The sequence below is a fragment of the Adiantum capillus-veneris genome, chromosome 3 (genome assembly GCF_014529385.1).
Source record: "Adiantum capillus-veneris isolate H3 chromosome 3, ASM1452938v2, whole genome shotgun sequence".
NCBI lineage: Eukaryota > Viridiplantae > Streptophyta > Polypodiopsida > Polypodiales > Pteridaceae > Adiantum > Adiantum capillus-veneris.
Genome location: NC_140933.1, coordinates 11502414 through 11516442, shown reverse-complemented (window position 1 = coordinate 11516442; position 14029 = coordinate 11502414). Strand labels below are relative to the sequence as shown.

General features: G+C 41.9%; 1 pseudogene; it reads left to right on the top strand.

Annotated features, from left to right (window-relative positions):
• The first annotated feature begins 6454 nt into the window (after positions 1-6454).
• Positions 6455-7388, top strand: LOC147460499 (uncharacterized; annotated as a pseudogene).
• The last annotated feature ends 6641 nt before the right edge of the window (positions 7389-14029 follow it).

Here is a 14029-nt window from a genome sequence, read left to right as displayed (position 1 = left end):
TTATGGAATAGCCCCCCAGCTTGATCAAATCTCGCCAAATATTCTCTTGTAAATACTTACCCAATTTTAACCAAAATATACTACATTTTAACCGAACATGAGAATTCTCTCTATCTAATTGTAATGCTTTAAAACACGCTGAATATTTGTCTTTCACCTTTTCTGCCCGACCTCTCGGACCTAATTCACTTTCTTTTATACTTAGCCATGATATATAAAAATTGTAGATGAATTCCTTTTTTTCCAGCATTTCATCTAAACTATAATTTTTCGGGAGTAATTTTGACATTGCATATTTTTTCGTTTCCTTTTTGGTTGCTTGCAGCCCTAGAAATGTCTCAGATCAGACATTTTTACTCTTCACTTACTTCTTCTTTACTTCCATGTTCTTCATCTACTCCCTCCTTGCTCTTTTCCTCTACTGCCTCCTTTTCCTCTATAATGTCTTCTAAAACTGATTGTCTAAAATCATTATTATAATCTAGAGGTAGCAACGTCCACTCGGGAAGACACACACATTCTTCATTTGGAATTGGAGGTCTAGGGAAATGTATAGTATCGGGTCCTCAGCCACAGATTTACCGACCATTTCATACAAACGCAGTCTCTTACTTAACAGTTCTTCCCATTTTGTTTCTTTTTTCACTCTCGAATAATAGTCTGTAACACCTACATCCGCCTTACAGAGAAATAGATGAGGCCTTCCTTATGAACTGAAAGAAGTTCTCTATCTTTATCACTCGGAGCATCATAACCTAAAGACGATAAACCACCTTCTAAGGCCAAACCAACAACAAAGCAAAAAGGACCCAGACTATCTGCCTCAATATAAGGACAGGCACTGAAAAAATGTAGCACAAACACACGGCTAGAAAAAGAAGTCGTTCTATACTAAAAAAGAATCCCATTACCTAAGAGAATTATTGGAGTATTTTCTACTTTCTCAAACACTTTCCCATATTTCGTATCTAATAAAAGAATCTGATACAATGCCTGAGCTGAAAAGATTGAAAAAGAAACTAAGAAACTACCAACTGAGTAAAGTGATGGGGGTGGGGTAGACAGAGAGAGAGAGAGAGAGAGAGAGAGAGAGAGAGAGAGAGAGAGAGAGAGAGAGAGAGAGAGAGAGAGAGAGAGAGAGAGAGAGAGAGAGAGAGAGAGAGAGAGAGAGAGAGAGAGAGAGAGAGAGAGAGAGAGAGAGAGAGAGAAATGAAATCAAATGAAATGTTATATTAACGTCTTCGAAAGGCCAGAATGACATATGAGACCAAGAAGTTACAATTGGTGAATCTGATAACATGTCTGGGTATGGAAATTATAAAGAACTAACACTAAAACACTAAGGAAAAAGAAAATATGAAATAAATTTGAAGCTGATTCGGAATTGAGACGAGATTTTTTTTTTTGGGGGGGGGGGGGTTGAAATGAAACCCCTCATCGATCGTTGTCGAATTTCATCAACCTCCTCCATGGTCATACTCTGGTTGGGCATCTTGCATGTCGAGCTAGACTGATCTGTATCTTCTACTACAGCCTTCGTCGATGGTGGGAGACCCCTCGAGGTCACGGGCGTTTAGATCTGCCTAGCTCAGCGGCTCGGTTAAGCAACGTACCTCTAGTGTGGGTGGGCCCTGAGATCTACTATGATGATGGCTCCTCTGGCTCTCCCCTGGCTAGTGTAAAGAAATATGTGATTCGTCTCTGAGACCGTCTTTCCCCTGATGTCTTTAGCAAGCTCTCCCTAGGTTTGTGTAGCTCTAGCAGGAACAATCCGAGAAATCTCTGATCCTTGTAATCTCATGAGTCTAGAAAATGGTCTGAAACCTTCTCTGAACAGGCAGTGGAAGCGGCCACGTATCTCATAGTATGCCGCACAATGACATGTGTAGTGAAACTCTGTCCTTGGCTCTAAGTTACATAGGTGACATATCCTGGCCCCTACTGGCACCCCTCAAAATCGGCCACTCTCGATCTGAAGTTAATGTGAGGATGTGCGTATCTGCCCAATAGCGCACCGTATCCCATGAGATAAATGCATATCCATGTATGGAGGCCTAGTCACAAAACCGTCCTCCGTGAGTTGGAGAAGATGCTCTCTGTAGAAGGCCATCTTCCTGCCCAACTCCTACGTCGGTTGTATCCATGTGCTCATGGTATCTAGCTGAATCAAATCCTGGCATATGAGTCTGGTGATCTCTGTCCATGTGAGAGACAGGGAGTATTGAAATGGAGGCAATCTATCCATGTTGAAACCATGTGACTGAAACCATGTTGTCATCTGTCCATACCAACATGTTGTATTGCCTTGTAGCACTAGTTTTCGAGATGACTCCAAGGCGTATCTGTCCCTGAAGAGATCCCATAAACCATGTATAAAGGATACTGATCTAGTCAATGCCTCCACCACAAGGGGGGGGACGGCTAGCTCGGCTCAAATAATCTCATGCGGCACTGAGGCCTTAGCCCAAATCATCCGAGCGATCATAGAGACCAGTCCATACATATACATCCATATGTGTTTCCAGATCTCCCATGGTGGTCTATTGAGGGTCCCCATACCTGAACTCCATAGAGCATAACTGAAGTCACTAGAGTGTCAAAAAGCCACACCTTTGTTCGTGGTTCTTGAAACTGAACCTACGAACACATCCTCTCCAATCCTCTGAAGGCTACATATGCTCTCGTCAGTCTAGTCTCTGATGCTCTCCTTAGTGAAAACACCGGTCCACCGAAGACTACCCCAAGATAAGTATATGCATATGTGTATTCTACAGTCTCCTAGACATATGTAAAAGTGGGTGCTAACCTCGTGATCCATTGTGGTGTGGTGTTGAACACCATAACCTTGGTTTTCCCCAGGTTGACAGACAATCCACTGTCATGAGAAAATGTATGCAAAGCATCCAAATGGCACTGCATCCCCTCTAGAGAGTCAGAAATCAACACAATATCATTAGCATATAGTAAAAACGGAATCCATGTCCCTGCTAGCGGAGCTCCTCTATCTCCCTGATGCTCTACATAGTCCAAAAACTCATCCCCATACATACATCCCAGAAAGAGTCGGAGATATGGGGCATCCCTGCTTTACTCCAATAATGGAGTGGACCATGTCAAACATTCCCTCAGTAGTGGGTTTAAGCATGTATTGGTGGTACCACCATTTCACTTTTTGGGTACCACCAAGAGACTACTTTGAAAAGGAATTTGTGATAAATTCAAAAAAGAAAAGGGGGACTTTAAAATGTTAATGGCCTTAGTAGTTGGAAGGGGCCATTGATTGTAGGGAGGGGCATCTCAATCATCAGTTCAAGGTATGCGTGATGTGACCTGCCATAGGACGATGTCGACGTCAATGTTTTCCCGCGTTCCAGGTGCTCTCCTTGAGCTTCGACACACAAACACTTGTCTCATTCACTCTCGCCTCTGTTCTGTCGGACTGAGAAGGTAAACCCTACTGCTGAGGTTTGCAGACATCTCATTCACTCACGCCTCTGCTCTGGCGGACTAAGAAGCTTAACCTACTGCCGTTTTGAACTGCTGAGGTTTCCATGTCTGCATGTGCCATTTTTTTGATGCTTTTGAAGTGAAGCTTTGCATGCATCATGAATATTGTAGCACTTAGAGCTACAGGTATGCATGCATTAGTCTTTCTCCTTGTTCTCATAAGACATGCATCCTTTTCAAAAACAGAGGTCGCCATCCGTGCTCATAAACAATTTGCATGTCTTGTTTTGCTTTTTAGCTTTACCAAAGTCAAGTTTGCATGCATTATACTATAGCACTTGGAGCTGTAGGCATTAGTCTTTCTCTGCATGCTTGTAAGCTCATTCTCTTTACTGTACAATCAAGCTGTAGGCTGCAAGATCAAGTCACCTGCACACGATTTACCAAGGCACAAGATTGGGAAGGTCACAATGTTCGAACCTCAACTTCAAGATCAAACCCCTCCAACCAATGAGCTCATGATGCAAAAAAAAGTCCATCAAAAGTGGAGGTAAAGGCTCTACCTGGCACTCTGGAATGCGTTGCATCCAACTCCAAGCTGTCAACAAAGTCATCAAAAGGTATGCATGTGTATGTTTTGCATTGTTTTTTTCCATTGCTTCAGTGTTTGCAAAGTTGTGCTTTGAACAAGCTTTGTTTTCTGGTGCTTGCAACAATGGAGTACCTGCGGCTATCAAGATTTTGCTTCTCGGCCGAGGAACTACATGAGGAGTACGGCCTCAGCCTAGAAGGGAAGCTGCCTAAAGATCCCACAGATTAAAATATCCCCGATGAGGAGTGGCTGAGTGTCTTCAAGTGTCTGCAGAAGAAAAGCACAAAGCTAGTATTTCTCAACCATGTGAGGGATGATTTTGTTGACGAGTGCCAATTTTTGTACCAGAAGGTATATCAAGCAACCCCATCCAATGGTGAGCTCCTAGAAAAATTTGCATGAGTTTTCGTGTATGAGAGGTGTCCAACAATAGTGAGTGATCCGACTAGACATCGGATTGCATGTGCAAGGTTTGGTGGCAATGTCCTTGAAAACTGCAAGATGCAAAAAGGGGGTTTGGAGTGGAAGATCAACAAGTTTTGCAGCGACTATGACAGGTGTCACTCAAATAGAAGCATCTACCTGTCACGGTGCCTTGTCATCAATACCAACAATGTCGGCAAGCAATTTTCAACCATTTCGGGCTATAGAGACGCCAATGTATATTCAGCTGGGGTTTAGTATGGCGGAGGGACTTAGTGGCCAGAAGAATGAGCAAAAAAGGCTGTTGGGCGAGGTGAAAGTGCAGTTGCAAGAAAAGAGGGACCTGTGGCTTAGAAATGAACGGAATTTTTTTGCTTTTAGTGACTTCTATAGGGCATTGGACCAACTAAACAAGGAGTTGGAGGTGCTCAAGACCTCACTTGATTCAGATCCACGGGCGATAGACTGCAAAGAGGTAGAGGTCACAACTATCACCAAGATGCTATCCAAGGCAGGTGTCAATACTGATTCAGGGCGGCTTAAAGAAGATTTGGACTCCTTGCAAGTCAGCTTGCTGCTAAAAGTGCCTAGAAGTGCTTTGTAATAAATTCAAATTGCTCAATAGATAAGGAGAATGTGTTGACCAAGTGGTTGGAGTTAAGACTAGATATGCTTCATGTTATGAAGTGCTTTGAGATAGGTCTAAATTGCTTACTTGAAGTAGGAATTTCTGACCAAGTGGTTAGAAAAGGCTTTATAGTGCTCACAAGTCCCTAGAAAGTGCTAATAAATGCCTTAAAAGCACCTAAAAGTGCTTTGAAGTGCTCAATGGTGCCTACAATATGCTTGAAAATTCTTGATAGGTGGTAAAAAAGTGTTTCAAAGTGTTGAAAGAGTCCTTCAAAGTATTTTGAAGTGCTTTGATATAGCTCTATACTGCTTTCTGTGAAGTTTGGACCAAGTGGTAGTTTTGGTTTATGGTGCAAAGAAAGTGGTAGCGAGGTGGTTAGAAAGTGCTTCACAATACTGTATGGTGCTTAAAAAGTACTTCAAAGTTCTTTCAAGTAACGAATGTGCAATCTAAAGTACTTTAACTGCTCACAAGGAGTAAAAGTGGTGTCTAGGTGTGGTAAGAAAGTGCTTTGAAGTGCTTACTGTTGATCAATAGGTGGTCAAAAAGTGATTTGAAATGATTTTTAGTTAAGAAAGTGGTAACCAAGTGCTTTAAGTGCTTACTGTTTATCAATAAGTGGTCAGGAAGTGATTTGAAATGCTTTTTGGTACCAAGAAAGTGGTAACTAGGTGCTTTGAAAGTGGTGCTGGGTGCTTAGAAAGTGGTGACCAGGTGGTTAGAAAGTGCTCTGAAGTGCTCAATGGTGCTCAATAGGTGGTTAAAAAGTGCTAAACAAGTCGTCGGAAAGCGGTAACAAATGACTAGAAAGCATTTTGATAAGATTTGTCAAGCACTTTTTTATTGGCTTTGAATTCTTTAGAAGAAGTTGAATAAAAGCATTCAAGCTTGTGCACTGAAGTCCATTCAAGCATGAACTGATCTTACTCTCCGCTGTTGTTTATGCTATGGTTGGCAGGAAAGGAATATAGCATTGGAATTTGAATTAGAAGGCTTGACATCTCAAAGAGCATTTATGGATACAACCATCAAATATATCCAAGAAAAGGGTAGAGGCATCATTGTCCCCTCACCGCCGACTAAAGCCTCTGTTTTGAAACCGTTTGTGTGTATTGGGGGTGACTGTGTTGAATGTGGGAAACCCCTCTCAGCTAACCACATGGCAGGGTTCTTCTTGTTGGAATGTCAACACAAATATCACCCATTTTTCTTTGGAGTTCTCTGCGGCACTATAGCAGAGTGCACTATAAAGATTCCAGAAATTGCCAAGTGCTCGGCACTCGGAATTGAGTACACAGAGTCGGAGGGTGGGTTCATTATACTCGGCTTCAATCCACTTGTCATGAGATAAGTCCCTTAACATGATTTTTTTCTTTGTAAAAATCAATGCTGACAAAAGTTCTTGTCTGCTTGAGCTTGACGAGAACAATATAGAACTGTCTGAACTTGATGAGAACAATATAGAGCTATTTGAGGGTTTTCAACATGGAAAGGCTGTTGTAAAAAGTGGGGATAGAGTGAGGACCCTGAGGTTGAAACTTTCGTGGTTGAGAACCATGGCAAGAAAACCATTGGACATGACTCTAGCAAGGTCTCAACCAACAACCAGGAAGGTAATGAAGTGCATATAGGTAGTGTTTCATTTTTGTTCGAGTAGATTTAGGTTTTTTTCCCCTAAACCTTATTGTGATCCCAAAGGATAAAGTGGAGGACACAGAGGATGTGGAGACACTACTAGTAATTGCAGATACCCTGAGAAAGAAACACAAGCGACAACAAGAGGAAGGAGTGCATTATCGAGATCCAAAGAAAAATACTAATCAAGACCCCTGCCAAAACCCGCGCACATTGAAAACTTTAAGTTCCATGTGCTTTTTGTGCTATTTACTTATTTTGAATATAAGAATTTTTTTTTGTCTCATGGTGTCAATCTTCACTACAATTTATTAGGTGTGGTTTTTTGGGCATTGTAGCAAAATACAAGTGATTGTTGGTAATGTTGGGCACCAGCGTTGTGCTCAAGAAGAGCTGGGGCACTTTGATCATTGGGAGACACCCCTAGTAACTCAATTTCGTGTCCCTCACCTTTCAAAGGATAATAGGCCTTCCTTGATCATTAATATTAATGATCTGCTTATTGTCACTCATGACAAGAGAGAGGGACCAAGCCTGCCTAACGTGGACATGTTGTACTTTTGGAAGGTGAATCAAGACAACAATTTGAACCACTATGTGTACCATTTTGCAGAGTGGTTTGTTCTTGGGGCTAGCCAGATTGTTGAAGTGTACATCTAGAACACAAGCCTTTAGCCAGTGGTTAAGATAGCACTCTCTAGTGGTTTAGATAACACTTCAGGTGGTTCTGAACCACTTTCCAGTGGTCAGGAACCACTTTCCAGTGGTAAAGATATCACTTGCTAGTGGTTAAGATAGCACTCGCTAGTGGTTTAGATAGCACTTGCAGGTGGTTCTGAACCACTTGGCAGAGGTAAAGATAGCACTTGCTAGTGGTTAAGATAGCACTTGATAGTGGTCCAGAACCACTTGCGATAGCACTTGTAGGTGGTTTATGAGATCGACACTACGTATTCAACCAAGTGGTTCTAAAGCACTTCTAAAGGACTTCTAGGTCACTTGCTAGGAATTCTCCTCCACTTGCAAGTGATTTGAAAGTGGTTTGGAAAAGGTTTTGAACCACTTGATAGTGGTTTACTGAGCACTTGTAGGTGGTCAATGATATCAAAACTACGTATATAAGGGTGTCCTTACAACTTTTCGGTGGCTTAAATGGCTTTAATTTTTTGTAAAATTTGGTTGAAGGTAGTTTAAAGCACTTGCAATTGGATGGCAAGTTTTAAGCTACATGTACTCAAAAGAATAAAAAAGTGTCAGAAATGCTTCAGCTTTTGGAAAAGGAACATAAGTTTTTGAGGAACAGATACAAGAAAGCGGTACCCAATTATACTTTATGAGGTCAATGTGTTTCAAATCGGTTTTCTATCAGAGGTCATGCTATTGTAGATGTGCTCATACACGGTATCACTCAAAGTGTAGACATTAGGCTCATTTCTCTCAGGATACAAGGGGAACTTAAGACATTGAACTAAGTGCGAGTACATGGAAGCAGGAGGCCTATCATCTAATAATACATATCGATCGGAGTGTCGCTTTACTTTATCATAAAAGTGCCCCTCAACATAAAAGGAGTTCTTCTTTATCTGATTGTGCCACACGTACTTCTGAGTCGTGGTGGATACCCTCTTCTCCGTGCAACACCTCAATATATAAAAATCAGAGTCTTCCTCTTCAGTGTTGACTGCAAAGTTATCTCCCACTCGTAAGGCATCGCTCAAATCATCGTGATGGCCAACATACATAGGTGCATCAATCTCCTCGTCACTTGAAACATCTTCATCTGCCATGCTTCTACGTGAGCTTTGTTTGCACATCTTCTCCATTGACCATGCACACAAGCAAGAAAGAAGCAGGACAGATTTTTACACCTCAGTGCAGTCGTATCTGTTGAAGCAAAACCATTCACACAACGCATCGAACGTGATCCACTGATTTTCTTGCAATCCCATTCTATATCTCTCAGCATATCACCCACCTTGATTTACCAGAGGACCCTATCGAACTTGTTCGCGGATGACCAACAGTCTTTCCTATTGTTCATTAGAGTGAGGTAATTGACCATTGTTTCTACATTATACAGGGGGTGTCCATCAACCTTCAATTGCTCATGGGTTAATGCCCTCTTTATGACTGCACCAGCACCGTCATGTTCACCTTTTCCATGACCTGACCCAAAATAGTTGTGCATCATCTCAAGCCCAGTAAGCTAAGAAAACCTTGCAACAAAGAAGAAAGGCCGTCGTGATTTGAATTGTGATAATGCACCATCATACCAGTGTTGCTTTAAACAAAAACCCTGGTCCTTCAACCACCGGTCATGCAAAAGAAAGCAGTGTTGAACAAACAATGTGTCATGCACATTGTCATCGGATAAATAAAAATGGAGAAATTTTATGACGTCGCCCATTGTCGAGCGCACATAGCAGATGTGGACCAAAATGCTCACCTTACTAGAATGCCAGTGCATGGATTGGATCTCATTCAGAATTTTAAAAATGTAATTTTATGCAAAGTCCACGATAAAGAATGACATCACTTGGAAAACTCTATAGACACTCTTTGAATTGGTTGGCCTACCATCTGTAGATGTAGTTATGTTTGATAAACTTGGTTAGCTTGTCTTTCATGAATGAAATGAAAGTGGAGCACCCAATCTACTGAATAACAAGATCTTTCCTTCTGTGGTGCTGGCCATTTTCATGTATAGATTGTGTCTCCACACCAACAAAAACCTTTGCAGCCACCTGAAAGTTGTCATTGTGTACTTCAAGAGGACAACATTTGAGTTGTTTGGCACCAGACTGATTGCATTTTCCTATCAAGAAGATGTGTAAATGAAACATGGAAGTTTCTGGTTTAGGACACATAATGGAATCCCATAGTGTTGTGAGACTCTCAAATGTTGACTTTGCAGCCACACATATACTGCCACTAACTACAGGGTCACAAAAATCATAAGCACAGTGACAAGATTCTCCATGTACTCCAAACCTACCTTGACGCATTTGGTTGAAAGCATGTTTCAAGTAGACAGGTTGCACATGATATTTGCAGCAACAGGTATTGCGGTCCTGCAATTTTCAAACAGAAAAGAGATTCAAATTCTCAAAGCATCTCAACAAAATACGCACCGGTGGATGCATTTCTTGAAACTGCCTGTAAAATTCCACCTGCACAAAAAATAGGCAATAAACACATAATGTGACAACAAATAACCAAAATGTTTGGTACCATCACCTACAAGTTATAACACCCACTCTCGTGTTTGTGAAAGCACATAAGAGGAACATTTACCACTAAGAAGTTGTTTTGCATGTTTGAAAGGGGATTTAAACTTCTTGAAACCACTTGAAGCACTCTAAACCACCTGAAGGTGATTGAAAAATGTCATCAAACCACTTTCAAGTGGTTTGTTTACCACATTCAATCACCTTCAGGTGCTTTGAAATCTTCCAAGTGCTTACATAGGTTCTCACTCAAGCTCTTTAAACCACCTATAGGTGATTGAAAGTGGTTATTTAACCACTTTCAAGTGGTTTGTTTACCACTTTCAATCACCTTCAGTTGGATAACACCCAAATCTCGGGTTTTAAAAGCATTCAAGAGGAACATTAACCACTTAGAAGTGGTTTTCCATGTTTGAAAGTGGCTTTGAACTACTTGAAACCACTTGAATCACTTAAAACCACCTAACGGTGATTGAAATAGTTTATCAAACCACTTTCAAGTGGTTTGATGACTACTTTCAATCACCTTCAGGTGGTTTGGAATCTTCCAAGTGCTTACATAGGTTTTCAGTTGAGCACTTGGCAGATTTCAAACCACCTGAAGCACTTAAAACCACCTAAATGTGATTGAAAAGGGTCATCAAATCACTTTCAATCATTTCAAGTGGTTTGAAATCTTCAAGGTTCTCACTTAAGCACCTAACAAATTTCAAACCACCTGAAGCACTTAAAACCACTAAAAAGATTGAAAGTGGTCATTAAGTGGTTTGTTTCTCATTTTGTATCACCTTCAGGTGGTTTGAAAACTTCCAAGCGCTTACATAGGTGCTCACCTAAGCACTTGGCGGATTGCAAGTGGTTTTTTAAATACTTTAAAGTGGTGACAAACTATTTTAGCACTTTGCAAAGTACAAGCTTTCACACTTAGGTGGTTGAAAGTAGTATTTTAAGTACTTTAAATCACTACCAGTACTTTAACTGCTTTGCAAAGTACTTGAAGGGAGATTCAACCACTTTTTTATTGTTTCCTTAGTTCTTGAAGGTTTTTTACAGTTTGTTAGTGGTTCTGACATCTTGAATGTGGTGAATAGTGGTCACTATACTACTTGATAGTGGTTTTTTACAGTTTGATTGTGGTTGTGACAGCTTGACAGTGGTGTACATTAGTCAATATAGTACTTGGAAGTGGTTGATAATACCTGAGGTTGATCCATCAAATGTAAGGGATGCAGAAGAACAGCCTTTGTACTGATACGCCTTTGGCATATGCCCTTTTCGTTCGGAGAGACTCAGGTCTCTACTGTCCAGAAACCAAACACAACCTCCTTAATGTCCTCTTTGATGTTTGTAGAATGATGAGCTTGCCGTGGACATGCTAAGACTGGAAAAGAATTGTTCTCATCCTCCAAACGGAGTCGTACATCTGCAAAATGGATGTTTCTTTTGTGTATGCCCAACGACTTTGCAAGTGCTCCATCCGTAAAGGGGCATGCATCTACTTTGTCCCTCAAATTAATGCATGCCATCACTGTTGCCCTCTTGAAAAGCATTTCCATGGCTAGGTGTGGGACCTTGACTTCCGACAAGGTGTTGCGAATGTTCGAAAGAACTGCTCTTTGTATAGAATGTGCCGAGTTCTGCAGGTTGCAAAGTACTGGTTGTTGGAGTAACTGTTCAAAAGTCTCTCCTTAGAGTTTGGTTGTCAATACTTGTGTCTGCTATTCACAGGGCCTTGACATGGCACCAAGAATATTCCTTTTCTGCTTCTCATTGAGCTGGACATCCTTCAGCTTGTCAGCACAGAAAGTCTGCTGCCTTTGCCTCTCTCTTTGTTCCCTTTTCTTTGCCACCCAATAATCACGTAAGCAGCCTATTAACTGCTCTGGAAAATCTTCTCGACTCTCTACTGGTGGGCACGGAGCGGGATCAAGAAAACATGAAGAAAAAGAGCTCAACACATGAATATAGATCATGAAGAGCCCAGGCATCAACAAGACCAAACATGTCACAGACACTGACACACACCATACTGGCGAGAAGGCTCCATCCTTAGAGAGAGAGAGAGAGAGAGAGAGAGAGAGAGAGAGAGAGAGAGAGAGAGAGAGAGAGAGAGAGAGAGAGAGAGAGAGAGAGAGAGAGAGAGAGAGATGGAGAACTAAGCATACACAGCAGAGAACCGCGTGTAGAGGAAGAAAGGGAATGTGATGCAGAAACACCGTACAGAGAAGAAGAGAAAGGCAATCTGCTCTATGCAAAAACCACGCACAGAGAATACCTTAAACCTATATGCTTTGTGCCCACGCAGAGAAGGAGACACATTGGGTGCTCGTACATCCAACACGTCCAAGAACTAAAGGGGGTGATAAAAAATGCATACCCCTCTTTTTAAAAAAAATCCCCCCATCTTCATTACTCATCATTGAGTTTCCTCCCCCAAAAATCAAATGTAGACTCAAAAGATCCCCAAAACTACTTTAAAGAGGAGTGTCTAAGACAACGCTTTTTGGACCACTTATACATGCTTTCACCCCAGTGCATACTCGCCCCATCACTGTCATGTATAAAGCCAGAATACCCCATATCAGCTCTGTAGGAACACCCATGTCCTGTAGTCTACGTATAAATCTGGCTCTTGGCACTGTGTCAAAAGCTGTGCGGAAATCCATAAAGCTACAATAGATCCTCTTGCCATGGTGTCTATCCTCCTCAATAATAGCTGTGTGTGTCAAAATATGGTCAAGAGTGGAGAAACTTCTCCTGAATCTTGCTTGCCGTGGTGCTCGTATGCCCTCTTGCTCTGCCTATCTACTCAACTCCTGCTCAAGAACGAATGCATACAACAGCCTAGCTAATGTGTGACCAACCATGATGGTGCGATAATTCTCATGAATCATGGGATCTCCTGAATTGAAAATAGGCACAACCGTAGACATACTCCAAGTCTCAGGGAAGCCTTCATACATGCTCGATTAAACATCATAGCAAGGAGCTATGCAAGCATATCTTTGGCATGGATGAAGTGCTCTTCTACCAGACCATCATGATCATGTGCTCTCCTTGTCTTCATCCTGTCAATGGCTCTCCTTACCCTTTCGACAGTAAAGAAAGAAAATGTCTCCTGGCATGTCTCTAGTGGGGCATCTCCTTTTCTCCTCTTCTAGTGTCAAGTTAATGATGGTTGGTGTGGGGGTGGGGGTTCTTTCCTTGTCCTTTCCTTTCTTCACAATCTCGATCCATTTTTCGGCCTTTTCTGCTTTTCTCTTGGGTCTTTGTGATGACATCTACCCATGAGGTCATCATTTCTTTTTGTTGCTCCTCACCTTCTTTGATGGCCCACACTTGTTCTTTAATAGTGTTAAGCTCTTCAATTACCGAGGGTTGAAGCTCTCCATCTTCGAAGACATTTTACGATCTCACCTCTGCAAGCTCTTTCTTGAGTAGTGCGATTTCCTCATCTTGGGCCTTCACACGATCCTCAAGTGTATGTATCGTGCTTTCCTGTGCCACCACGCACTTTTCAAGTGCGTTAATAGTGGATAGAGTTGGGGCTCTCCCCCTGCCCACAAATGAGGGGTCCTCTTGATATTGATGCAGATTGCGATAGAGGATCCATACCATATTGGCACGACATAGGAGCCATCCCGGATACTGATATATATGTATATGATGCCTCAACTGTCAGAGAGCTCCATTGCATTGTATCAGCTCACCCTTAGTATTTCCTATTCCCTTTGTATCAGCTTTCACCCCACCCCTACCCACTATTTTCTTTCAGTTCTTTGTACTTTTTGTACTCAGACCTAGTATTAGATTCACCACATGTAACCTTTTGGTCTCATAGGTCATTTTGGCCTTTTGAAGATGTTAATATTACATTTCATTTCATTTCATCTCTCTCTCTCTCTCTCTCTCTCTCTCTCTCTCTCTCTCTCTCTCTCTCTCTCTCTCTCTCTCTCTCTCTCTCTCTCTCTCTCTCTCTCTCTCTCTCTCTCCCCCCCCCCCCCCCCCCTCCCCCCTCTGCTACCTCGTGCCCTGCTACTACAGCTCACTCCCGCTCCCCTCGGGAGGTGCACT